Here is a 14,029-nt window from a genome sequence, read left to right on the forward strand (position 1 = left end):
ACAGATTGATGGGCAAAGTTTAAAGAAAATAGATTTTTCTTATTTCAGAATATGACTTACTTTGAATCAATGGAAAATATTTTTGTCATTCGCCGCTCCAAGTCGCTCGTGCGTGACGAACATCAGGGAGAGTTCAAGTGCTGTTATTTTTGGTATTTCTTCTATTGTAGGCAATCTTTAGGATAAATACTATTTTTCTAAAGTCTCAAACGTATAAAACTTCAAAGCTAATTTTACCGTGTTGTCTTTGCCCAAAAAATATACAAATTACTCTATTGCGTGTTTCGTGTCACGTGTTTCAGTTGTTCTTTTCAAAGCCGCGGAATTGTAATTTTGTCGACCTTTGATCGACCTTTGTTAAAAACTGCTACTAGATCCTACACTTTTGAAACCATAAACCTAAAATTCAACGACTGGACTCTCTTTGGCTAAAATATCAGAAGATTTGAAGCACTACCGGTCAGCTTTTTTCCTCACTGAAATTGGATTATTTTAGCCTTTTTCCTAAATGAGAAAAATGTGTCTACTTAATCGAGGCTCAGCTGGCTCAGAAATAATCAGAGATAAAAATACTAACTATATTTCAATAAAGGAAGAGTCAATCTATGCAACTAAGGTAAGGAAAGGTTTACAGCGGTTGAAACGTCTGGGTAGCAAGAAGCTGAAGAGCGTGAAATTTCGGATTGTCGAGAAGTGAAATTTGAGTTCCGGTACGATTACCGTTATTCGTGGTTTTCTGCCGTAAATTTGAATATTTCGAAAAACTAACTTCATATCTTTCAGTTACATACCTAGGCCCTCAAACTGACAAAGTATGAGTTTTTGGCTGTGGCCAAAATTTCTTTGATTTTTTCTGACCATGACACTTAAGCTTCGAAAAATCGGCTTTTACGACTGAGTTTTTGAAATAAAATAAATAAGAAAAATTTCCGCTTAGGGTGAGTTAGTTTTTATGCAGGTTTTTTGACGAATTTTAGCTTGTGAGAGCGCTTCTTTGTTTAATGTTTTCGACTCGTATATATAATACAATTATTTACATGCGGCGTGCAAATTATTATTGTCGGAGAATCCACTACTGTTTCTTGAATGTAGCCGATAAAACTAAATATTTCTCTCAACATTAGAACGTCAGATTATGACAGTAAAATAAAGAAAAGTAGTAAGAGCGGGCGAGCCCGTATTATTTCAATTTACTTCAAAGGTGATGTTAATAGTTCTTAACTCCAATTCATAGTCGCAAAATTCAACCATTTAATTAAGAAAGACTCCAACGACTTCGGGTAAACCCATGTTCACCTCATCCCACTCCCTGTGTGAATGAATGGTTTCCTTTGTATAACCCCCAGGTGGGCCACCTTTACATTCCTTATAAGGAAAATGGCCACCTTTGGATCTTACGAGCTTCACACGAAAGAAGGGATTATCTTCCTACCCATGGTATTATACACATAGTCCCAAATGCGAATTAGCTTAGTGGTCCACATGTAGCAATAACTACCCCCAAAGGCATGAAATGGTGCTTTTTTTCGGGGAGTGGCCAGGGGCACTCCAAATGCAAATTAGTTTAGCATCCAGGTCTTCTCGGTTGAATAAAAGCCTGTTTACCCATGTGTTGTGATCGAACATCGAAAGAAGTAAACAGAGTAGTAAACAAAAGACTTTAGTGGTAAGATATTGCCTTTTAATTTAGACAAACTCCACTTATCCTATAGCTCATGTCGCAACTTGCAACTTTCAATTCAAATTTGCCTGAGCAAGTTGCCAAGTTCCGGTTTTCATTTTTCCCGTATGAAACATAATAATTCCACCTCTGTCTCAAAGAAGGATGAAATAATTGTCCTAATGTCGACTTCTTATCAACAGACTGCGATAAATAAGCGACAGGCTTAGTTGAAATCGCCAAACTTGGAATTGCGCTTAAAAATTCAAATTTGCTCCGTTACGGCGCTCAACACGAAATTAAAAAACAATACCCATTGTCTGTTCAGTTTAGTGATTGGCCAAAAAACAAAATCTCCTAGCAACAGTAAAAGTTTTTCCTACCCAGTGTTTTTATTATTCGCCGTAACACCAAATGCAAATTAGTTTAGCATCCGGGTCTTCTCGGTTGAATAAAAGCCTGGTTACCCATGTATTGTGATCGAACAACCAAAGTAGTAAACAGCGTAGTAAAGAAAAGACTTTAGTGGTAAGATATTGGCTTTTAATTTAGAAAAAAAACTCCACTTATCCTATAGCTCATGCTTACGTTTGTAATTTTGAAACGTAATTCCTAACTTAGCAATGAAACTAAGCCTGTCGCTTATTTCTCGCATTCTGTTGACGAACAGTCGAATACGGGGCAATTATTTTCTGTTTCTTTGAAACAAAGGTGGTACAATCTCGTTTTATACAGCAAAATGAAAACAGGAACTTGGCAACTTGCTCAGGCAAATTTGAATTGAAAGTTCCAAGTTGCGACGAGCAAACTGTCAATCAATATTGGAACATTGCGCCGCAACATTGCAAAGTTCCCATCAAAAGAACATCCGGTTTGACTGTAAAACACGCAAATCTTTTTTACAATCTCTAAAGATCTGCTGAAATGATTTTGAGAAATATTGCGTTGTTCTTTGTAGACAAAATAATTTAATTTCGAAGGCAAACAATTCACTGCCGTAAAAGTACTTGGTAAATAAAATTAATTTTCACCATGTGCGAAACCTTTAAATCGTTTAAACCTCTGGTGGTTGAATATAAGAAGAATGGTGTATAGATCCCTGTAAAAATTTTCTTGAGCAAACGATTAAGAGCGACGCGAGAGCTTTTCGAATTCGGTTAAAAATGCAAATATTTGACCTTCAGCGGTCAACTTTGAAGTTACGGGTCAGACATGAATTTCAATCCGTGCACATGTCTTAACCCATTTTAGGTCAAAATAAGCACACACAAAAACATTATGAAATGTTCTAACTGTAGTGTCGAGCGGTCGAACGTGCGTGCGTGGATTCTCTAGAGAGTGTGTGAGCCAATCGCGAGTATGTTATTGTTGTCCTTAGATATAAGGCTCTCGATTATATATTGAAAGTGTAGTGTGATCTAGTGTGTGAAATGGCTCTGTAACGGACGAGCACATTAAATTTACTGTTTGTTTTCCATCGAGTTTCTGGTGATTCTACATTGGCGACGAACGTATTAATGGCCAAAGCCCATCTTATATGAACGAATTTTTAGTGCCAAACTCTGAAATAAATGAAAGAAATAGTGTTGGTCTGTCCTTGGCCTCCCCCCTTTCAAAAGAAAAATGGGGGCGATTTGGAGATTTGTTTTAAAATTTTTTTTTTTTTTTTTTTTTTTTTTTTTTTTTTTTTTTTTTTGGGTTTTTTTTTTTTTTTTTTTTCCCTTTTTTTTTTTTTTTTTGACGAGGAAAATTTGGAAATTTCGTCGAGGATTTCGATGAGTATTTGTCTCAGTGATGCCGGGAGGCGAGACAGAAACGGCAAGCGGCGGTTCAAGCACTTCGGGAAGCGCGGGAAGCACTTCGCGATCGGTCGTTTTAGATGTCGGTTGTTTGGAGTCGATTAATCCAAAAGTGGAGCCACAGAATTTAAACCAGCGATGGAAGAGGTGGAAAAGAGCCTTTGATCTTTACGTGACCGGAAAAGGAGTTACGGAGGACGCACAGAAACGAGCTCTGTTCTTACATGTCGCGGAAATGGACGTCCAAGAAATTTGTTTTACACTGGCCGGTGAAGAAGCGAGCGGTATTGCAGCGACAGTCAAGGTACTTGATGATTATTTCGCTCCGAAAACGAACGTGCCTTTCGAGAGGCATTTGTTTAGACAAATTACACAGGAAAGCGGAGAAACTGTTGATCAGTTTGTGTGTAGGCTTCGTCAACGGGCGATTAGTTGTGAGTTTGGTGCTGGCGAGGACGACTACATCCGTGATCAAGTTATTGACAAGTGTTATTCAAACCATATGCGTCGAAGTTCCTGGAAAAAAGGAGGGAGCGCTAACATTGGATGATTTGTTACGGATTGCAAAGTCGCAAGAAGCGGTCGATCGACAGTTGAAACAGTTCAGTGCGGACCAAATGAACAGTCAAGCAAATGACAAAGGAAATGTTCAAAAGAGTGACCAAGTAAATGCAGTGGGTGGTAAGTCGGATGGTTGGAAAGGAAAGAATTGCTTTGGTTGCGGTCAAGAAGGACATTTCAGTGGAGACAAGAAGTGCCCGGCTCGTGGCCGAGCTTGTAGAAAGTGCGGCGGTATTGGACACTTCAAAGTTAAATGTCCCCAAGCACAACAGCGCAGCGGTGGCGATTCAGGAGTCAGGGCAAAGGTTCCGGACAGGAGAGGTGCTACTGGTGGAGGCAGAAGGGGCGGTGGTAACAGAGGTGCTGGTGGAGGTAGACGTGGTCGTGGAGGAACGCGAGAAACAAACCTTGTGGCTGGTGGAAATCAAGGTGGAGAACCTCCCGGAGTTGTTCAGCGTAGCCCCGAATTTGCATTTCCAGTGGGACAGCCTTCGGGTCGTGAGAAACAAATTGATGGTCTGGTGACGCTGGTCGTCGGAGGCGTGGATGTGCTTGATGTTCTCATTGATTCTGGAGCTACTTGTAACGTGATGGGCCAGCAGACCTGGGATTTGTTGAAACCGAAAGGAATTAAATGCGAGTCTCGCAAAGCAGCCAAGGAACTCTTTGCTTACGTTGGTACGGAACCATTACCTACTCTTGGAAGTTTCACCGCAGATGTGATGTTGGCTGGGAGCAACGTCCGTTGTAGGACTGACTTCGTGGTAGTTAAGGGAAACGGTCGAACGCTACTGGGTCGTGAAACTGCTGAATTACTCAGTCTTTTGTGCGTTGGACCCTCACAAGCAAACAGTGTTACTAGTCAATCAATCAGTGGACAACACTGGAGAGTGATATCCGAGATAGATACAAGGACTTGTTCACTGGTGTTGGTTTTTTGAGAGATTAGGAGCTTAAACTCCATATTGATGAGTCTGTGAAGCCTGTGGCCCAGCATGTACGGAGAATACCGTTCGGTTTGCGCGAGAAAGTTGACAAGAAGCTCGACGAGCTTTTGGAACTTGACATTATTGAGGAAGTACCAGAGGGTCCGTCAGGATGGATTTCACCTTTGGTGGTAGTTCCCAAAGGCGATGGAGACGTAAGGGTGTGTGTAGACATGCGTTGGGCGAATGAAGCAATCATCCGCGAAAGACACCCAATTCCTACCGTGGAGGAACTTTTGCATGACTTGAACGGCAGCACTGTGTTCAGCAAAATTGACCTCAAGTGGGGTTTCCATCAGATTCTACTCAGCGAGGAAAGTCGACACATCACTACTTTTGTCACACACCGAGGCTTGTATCGCTATAAGCGGCTGATGTTTGGGGTGACCTCGGCGCCGGAGAAATATCAGCAAATTGTCAGAGATGTGCTGAGGGGTTGTCCTGGAGTCGCGAACATTGCCGATGATCTTATTATTCATGGCAACGATGAAGACGAACATGACCGATGTCTTTTTGAAGTGTTTGATAGATTGAGGGAAGTGGGTCTGACGATGAATGGAGACAAGTGTCAGTTTCGATTATCGAAACTCACGTTCTTTGGTCACGAACTGACCAGTGATGGCATTAATCCAAATGAGGAGAAGGTTGCTGCCATAAGAGATGCAAGACCCCCTAAAGATGCTACTGAGGTACGCTCATTCATGGGTTTGGTTCAGTACTCTGCCAAATTCATGCCAGATGTGGCATCTGTTGCCAAGCCCATTCAACTGTTGTAAAGGAAGGGCGTAGCCTTCAACTGGGGCGAAGAACAGCAAATGGCTTTCGAGGAGCTAAAGCGATTAATCACGCAGGAAGAGACACTTGCCTACTTCAGAACCAACTGTAGAACCAGGATCGTGGCAGACGCGTCACCCGTGGGTCTAGGAGCCGTTCTAACCCAGCAGCATGGAGAGACGTGGAGAGTTGTCTCGTATGCGTCGAGGAGCTTAACTGACGTGGAAAGGCGCTACAGTCAGACGGCGAAAGAAGCATTAGCTCTGGTCTGGGCGTGCGAGCGTTTCAACATGTACGTATCTGGGCTGAGTTTTGAGCTTGAAACGGATCACAAGCCCTTGGAACGCATTTATTCACGTACGTCAAAGCCATGCGCCCGAATTGAGAGATGGGTTTTGCGGTTACAAGGGTACGATTTTAAAGTGGTGTACCGGCCTGGGAAGACAAATATCGCTGATGCCCTTTCCCAGTTAAACTCTGTTGAGCAGGTGGATCGTGGAGAGGAGTATGAGAGTATGTCAGAGCTGTCGTGGAGAGTTGTGTGCCTTAACACCGAAAGAAATTGAAGAGGCATCTTACAATGATCAGGAACTGTGCCAAGTGAAGAACTGTGTGAGGTCTGGGAACTGGGAACGGTGTACGCTTTCTTCGTATGCGCACGTCAAGGACGAATTGTGTACCTATGGCGAGCTTTTACTTCGTGGCACAAGGATAGTGGTTCCAAGAGTTCTGCGAGACAAGGTGTTGAAGTTAGCACACGAGGGTCACCAGGGTATCGTGAAGACAAAGTATCGGCTCCGCAGTAAGGTTTGGTGGCCGGGTGGCCGGGGATGGATAAAGATGTCGAGAAAGTGTGCAAGGCTTGCCATGGTTGTCAGGTGACTTCAGGTTGCGACCCACCCAAACCTATGTCCCGTGTTTTGTCTCCGAATGCTCCTTGGCAAGATTGCAGTGCAGACCTGTTAGAACCCCTGCCCACAGGAGAGAGCATCCTTGTGGTGGTTGATTATTTCAGCAGATTTGTGGAGGTTGCCATTTTGAAGTCTACTACAAGCACCAAGATTATCGAAGCAATTTCTCCTATGTTTGCCAGATTTGGTGTACCGTTCTCTTTGAGAACCGACAATGGTCCCCAGTTCGTTTCCGCGGAATTTAAAGTCGTTCCTGCAAACCCAGGGTGTTGAACACCGGAAGACTAGGCCTCTGTGGCCTCAAGCCAACGGCGAAGTCGAGCGTCAGAATCGTTCCTTACTCAAGAACCTTCAGATTGCTAATTTAGAAGGAAAGAATTGGCGAACCGAGTTGGTTACCTGGTTGGCGGCGTACAGATCTACTCCGCAGACAACTACAGGCGCCACGCCATTTTTCCTTATGTTCGGTCGAGAGATGAGGTCAAAGTTGCCGGAATTGAGGGGAGAGACTGTCCAGGTGCCAAGAGAAGAGGTTCGTGATCGTGACTGGTCGAACAAGTTGAAGGGCAAAGCTTATGCAGATGCTAGAAGGGGTGCCGCGCCCAAGTCTGTTCGTGTCGGAGATGCAGTTTTGCTGAAAGGGGAAAAGTCGAGCAAGCTATCTACCAACTTCCGTCCGAGTCCTTTCAAAGTCGTTGAGAAAACAGGAAGCGAAGTTACAGTCCGAAACGAGGCTGGCGAGGAATTTAAGCGTAACACGGCTTTTGTAAAGAGGTACTGTCGGAGAAGCTGTCGGAGACTTCACGTGATACGAGGGAGTTTATTAAAATTCACATGAAATATTATCCGCTTATTGCATAGCTTTCTTTTCTTTCTCTTGACAATCAGATACTGCAATTAAATTTGATTTCATGGGTTTTGAGAACTCGCTCTGACCCTGTTAACTAAAATTTACAACTAATAAGCGGAAGCGGTACCTAAACGTAGAACTGATAATAAATAAATAAAGGAAGAAACTTATTAAACGTTTGGTCGAGGAGTAGCCTGCGAGCAGGCTCTCTATTCGGGGGCAACGTGAATTTACCAAGCTTTAGTAAGAGAACTAGCGATGCAAGAAATAAACTTAAAAAAACTGAAACAGATAAATATCAATGGATTCCATGTCATTTATTGTAATGTTATCATAGGCCAAGGTTTGGCTTTTTTCTATAAATTGAGTTTTGTCACTCAAGGACGAACATGTAAAGGTAGTAAATTAAATGATTTTTTAACACTTTTTTTTTTCAAATATAACCACAAAGTCAAAAGAAAGAAAGACACGACTCATTCGTATTTGAGACAACATAATTTCGCAATATTAGGAAAAGTTTATTTTTAGAACTGACACGTTTAACGAACGTTTGCTTTTTGCTGAAGTCTGCTCTAAATGCCCATTCAACTACCAAGATGTCCTGGAACTACGAATACAAAACTATCTCAAATGGAATTTAAGCAAAGGGAAGAAAGGGATCTTAGATGTATAGTTTAGATAAAACATTAAAGATTGAGTTCATCGTAAAATGATAGAAGGTGATAGATGTTAGTATAACCAGTTGGACCGGTTTGACAGGCTTCATCATTTTGTTCACAGTTACGGTTTTTCCGGCGTTCTGTTCCAACTGCGCAAACCGGTAGGCGGTAAATAAGCCTTACTAATATATAAGAATTAATTGAAAGGTAACAAAGGATTAAAAACAATGAAACGTTTATTGGCCAAAACTTGAGGAGGAACAAAAAAGCTAATCTACTAAATCTTCGGATGGCGAAGCATGTACATTTGGTCAGGATCAATCTGAACATCTTGATTGCCACAAAATTCCCGGCAGACCTAGCTGGTCGCGGTGGGAGGCCATTCTTCAGAAACATGTTTCGGTCAAGCCAGAACAATCGTTTGTAAACAAATAAACAACATACGAGAGGTGCGTGGGAAAGGAACATCAGAGTTAAGCCTCTTGTAGACCGTTTGGTTAACCCTGTTTCTTTTCACTCATTGTTCTTTATTTTGCTAAAATCCGGACACCTTCAGCAAGCCAGGCTAGCATCAGAGCCAAAAAAGGCCACAAAAATTTCAAGAATATATAATTGCATAAAACAGTTCAAGATAATTATGTCAAAGCGTAGCAATGGCCTCTTTGAAAGAAGACATCAAGAAACGTTCTCCTAAACGTTCCCTGATGCGCACTATGTAATTGAAAATAAACTTTTTTTTTCGTTGGGGGGGCATTATTTTTAAAAAAAATTAGCATCGGAAGCCTTGAAGCATTTCGTTTGTTTTTTGTTTTTTATTAAGACAACATAAACTGTTTTTGTTTCAGTTCACTGTCTATTTCAGAGAGGTAATTGCATTTTTGCAAGGGCGTTTAACGTGAGTTTGGTTAATAGAGTTTTAATTTTTATTATTTTTTCGTTGAGCAGCTTGCTGTTTTCAAAATTGTAAGGAGCTTTCAGAAAGTCTTCTTCAAACTTTAGTAAGTTCTTCGGTGTTTGTTCCATCGTGCATTTTAATCATGGATATCGAATGCAAAGTGTAAATCGCGCAAATCTGTTTGTCAAAAATATTACTAGAAATTGCAGGAAAAATATGAACATTGTCAAACTTGATCCAACGTAATCCATCCTCCACGTGCTCGTGCTTAGATGTTGTGGACGGCATTTTATATGTTGCGATATCGCGCTCAGAGTGAATAGTCTATGAAGGCTTTGAACCATGTTTAAGGACAATTTATCCGTGCCATTCCGTTAGAAAGTATATTTGCAATAAAGGCGCTTTCATTCCTTAAAAATCTGAAAAAACTCTTTGTTTTCTATTAGAATTGCCTCCTTAATGTGAATTACCTCCTCAAAAATACTGTAATTTTTGCTTACCTAAAATGAATAGTTAAAATATTTCCGAACAAAAAGGATACAGCATGCACATTTACAAGTTCGGGCAACGCCACAACATAAATAAAAGAACTATCGTTTCCTTTAAGCAAGGAAGCAACGTTTGTACAAAAATATTTCAAAGCACGTTTTTGTCCATATTATATGCCTCGGTTAATCCTCCTTATTTGAAAACACTAAAAGATCTCACTTTTGGCGGATGCCATTGCCAAGACAACACATTCTCTTCAGTTGTTTTAAGACAATAATTGTTCGAGACCTGCGTTATACCTGCTGCGTTATACAAGCTGAGCGAACCGTTAGACGGTAGACGAGTCTGACTAAGAAATAAGATTAATTATAAAGGTCGCAAATTAAAAAGACAATGAAAGTTTTTTTTTTTTAATTAGAAACTTCGAGAAAGGTAAAAAAGCTAATCTGTTAGGACTTCATGAAGTACCCCCATTTTGTCAGGATCCAGTTGAACATCTTGATTGTCACGAAACTGCCGCAGAACTAGCTGCAAGCAGGCTTTATATTTCATTTGCTAAAGCAATACGGAGGAAGACTATTCTACGAAAATGTGTTATTGTGTGGCAAGAATAATCCTTTGGCAAACAAATAAATTAAATAAAAACGGCAGGTACGTGAGAAATGAAGAACAAAATTAAGCCTCTTTTCCATGGTTAGGCTAGCTCTTGCTTTGTTTCTTTTCAATCGCTGTTCTCCATTTTGCTGAAATCCGAACACCTGGAGCAAGCCAGGCTAGCATCGAAGGCCAAAAAGTTCAAAAGAATACATAATTACGTAGAACGTTCGAGATAATTATGTAAAAGCATAGCCAACGCTCCCAGAGGCCCAAAACTTGAGTGAAAATAAGCTATTGTTCTCGGCTCAGACATTAGCACACAAGAACGAGTTACAAACGAAAGCAAAATAGTTTAAAAAGCTCACTTCTCGTGCTCCTTTGGGCGTTTTCTATCAAAAAACTACAGTTTGTATGCTGCACACTAAAATGAAATGTCCAATAATCCTTATGTTGCTTTAATTACCAAAGCAACTAAGGATTACCTTGGTCGCGGGTGAGCTGGACGTTTTACATTGATTTGAACTCCTACTTTGAAACATGACCTTGTTTTAAAACTAATAAGTACCGCTAATAAGTACCGCAAGCCTTTGAGTGAATTATTTTGTTCTTTTTTATCTTTAAAGACAACTTAAACTGTTTTTGTCTCAATTCAGTGTCCATTTTGGATATGCAACTGCTTTTTAGATGGGCGTTTAATGTAATGTAATGTGTAATGATTGTACAATTTCAAGGACATTTTAGAAGGGCTAATTCAAACGTTGGAAAGTTCTTTGGTCTTTATTACATAGTGTACTTTGATTATGGAAATCGAATGCAAAGTGCGAACTGCATAAATCTGGTTGTCAATAATGCTGTAAGAAGTTGCACGATCGCCATAAAGGCCACAAAGATTTCAAGAATATATAATTACATAGAAAGTTCGAAATAATTATGTAAAAGAAAAGCAACGGACTCGTTGAAAGATGACTACACTCCCCGAGGTGCATAACGTGACTAAAAATAAACTCTTGAACGCACGCAAACAAACAAGAACGATCTTAAACGCGAAAGCGAAATAATTTTAAAAACGCTCACTTTTCGTGCTTCTTTTCTGCGTCTTCTATCAATAAACTGCAGTTTGTTTGCTGCAAACTCAACTGAAATGTCTCAATAATTCCTATGTTGCTTTCCTTTAATTACCAAGGCAACTTAGGGTCACGTATGTCATGGATAGCTGGTCTTTTTACATTGATTTGAACTCCTACTTTAAAACATGACGTTGTTTTAAAACAAATTAGCACCGCAAACCTTTTAGCAATTTCTTTTGTTGTCTTTTATCAATTAAAACAACTTAATTAAACTGTTTTTGTTTCTGTTCGCTGTCTATTTCGGAGAGGTAACTGCATTTTCAGATGGGCGTTTTATGTAGGTTTAATTGCCAGATTTCAATTTTTAATACTATCTCGTTCAGCAGCTTGCTGTTTGCACAATTGAGGGCTGTTAAGAGAGGCTACTTCAAACTCTGGTAAGTTCTTTGGTCTCTTTCATCGTGAATTTTAATCATGGAAATCGAATGCAAAGTGTAAATCGCGTAAATCTGTTATTTCAAGAAATTGCACGAGAAATGACACAATTTCTTAACTTGATCCCACACTATCCATCCGCCACGTGCTCACGCTTAGATGCTGGGGACGGCATTTTATATGTTGCGATATAGCGCCCAGAGTGAGTGTTCTATGAAGGCTTTAAATTGTTTTTAAGAACGAATTTTTCATCGTCACTTTATATCCCAGAAATGGGGCAATAACATCTTTCCAATAATCTAAATAATGCAGATTTTCGTAAAAGATGACATGGCGAAGATAATTCCATGGCAATAGGTAACTTATGTTACCGTATTAGACGAAAAGAAAAATTTTTGGTTTTAAGTCTGCGTTTTGTTTCCAATCTGCAATCTGCATTTTGTACCTAGTCTGCGTTTTGTACCCGATCTGATCTGTAGTCTGCAATCTGCATTTTGTACTGACCGACCATGCAATGAAACTTTTCACGGTTTCTACTTCTTAAACCGTCGATACCAACACTACAAGATATGGCTTCAAATCCCCCCTTCCCCCCCCCCCCCCCCAAAAAAAAAAAAAAAGAAAAAGAAAAAATGAATAAAATAAAAATAAAACACATATGACACAAAAAGGCCAACATGGAAGTTTAGGTGATTAGATTTTTATTACAATTCACGCGTAATTTTTCGCAATATTCGGCATTTTTTCTTTACTCATACAAATCCTTATAAATATGCGAAACGCTCAAATTGTGCAACAACTGAAACGGGTCAACATTTGGACTACACGCACAGTGCATGCATGTACTCGTACAGCTTGGGCTACCTGTGAAAAGACGATACTGCAGTGTAATTACGAACAAATATTTAACCTATTTGGTGAAATAAAATCTACAGACGGGGCCTTTGGTTAATCGTCCTTATAAGAAAAGACTAAAACAAGTTTGTATGCTGCACGCTCAACTGAAATGTCCAATTATTCCTATGTTGCTTTAATTACCAAGCACCCAAGCGTTACCTTGGTCACGGGTGAGTTCGTCGTTTTACATTGAATTGAACTCCTACTGTAAAGCATGAACTTATTTTAAAACTAAAGGCCCGGCTAAACACACGCAACATTTCAACGCAACATATCCCAACATTGTTGTGCACAGCATGTTGCAATCGTTTGGCCACCCTGTTGCAAAATGTTGCTACATGTTTGATGATCATGGTTCAAGTTTGAAAATAATCAAATTTTTCTCCTAACATCTCGCAACATTTTTGGATGTTGCATGATGTCGTACTCGTTCGGTCAACATTGTTGCGCCAAAGAATGCGTACTTGTTCGGTTTGCGCCATCCAACATGCTGCAACATATTGCCACAGGGTGACCAAACGCGTGCAACATGTTGTGGACAACAATGTACATGTTGCGCTTTGTTGCGTTCAAATGTTGCGTGCGTTTGGCCAGCACCTTCATAACATCTCACAACATGACCCAAACAATGTTGCGATATGTTGCGTGGGTTTGGCCGAGCCTTAATAAGCACCGCCGGTAAGCCTTTGAGCAAATTCTTTTGTTGCCTTTTATCTATTAAGAAAACTTAAACTGTTTTTGTTTCAGTTCAGAGTCGATTTTGGAGAGGTAACTGCATTTTTTAGTAGGCGTTTAATGCAGGTTTAATTACCAGATTTTAATTCTTGATATTATATCGTTCAGCAGCTTGCTTTTTGCACAATTGCAAGGGCTTTTAAGAAAGGTTACTTCAAACTTTGGTAAGTTCTTTAGTTTTTTGTTTCATTTGTATTTTAATCATAGAAATCAAACGCAAAGTGCGAATCGCGTAGATCTGTTTGTCAAGGAAATGATTTTTGAATCCAAAACAATAAAGTAATACTTTGAATTTCGGAACAACTGAGCCAAAATATTCAAGAAGTTGCACGAAAAATTTAACCATTTTCAAACTTTATCTAACACCATCCTTCTATCCATCAAGTGTTCACAATTAGATGCTGGGGACGTATTGCGATCTTTCGCTAGTCTATGAAGGCTTTAAATATATGTTCTTTAATGTAATGATAATAATCATACACCAGTCATTCACATTAATTAAAATTAATGTCTCTTACGTTTCTCCTTTGTATTTGTATTTTGGTCCCATTAAGATCTAATTGTTCAATAAGTAGTCTTTTTTTATTTTGGGATAAAAGTGCATGAAATTGTTAGTATAGTACCAAGATGCAATGTTTCAGAGTACGGCACCTCTCTATCTGATCGAGTTCTTCATGTACTTCAAAAAAAAACCTTGTGTTTCGTTTTTATTAC

Source organism: Oculina patagonica, chromosome 7 (genome assembly GCF_052425735.1).
Source record: "Oculina patagonica isolate OP01 chromosome 7, crgOcupat, whole genome shotgun sequence".
In the NCBI taxonomy this organism is placed as follows: Eukaryota; Metazoa; Cnidaria; class Anthozoa; order Scleractinia; family Oculinidae; genus Oculina; species Oculina patagonica.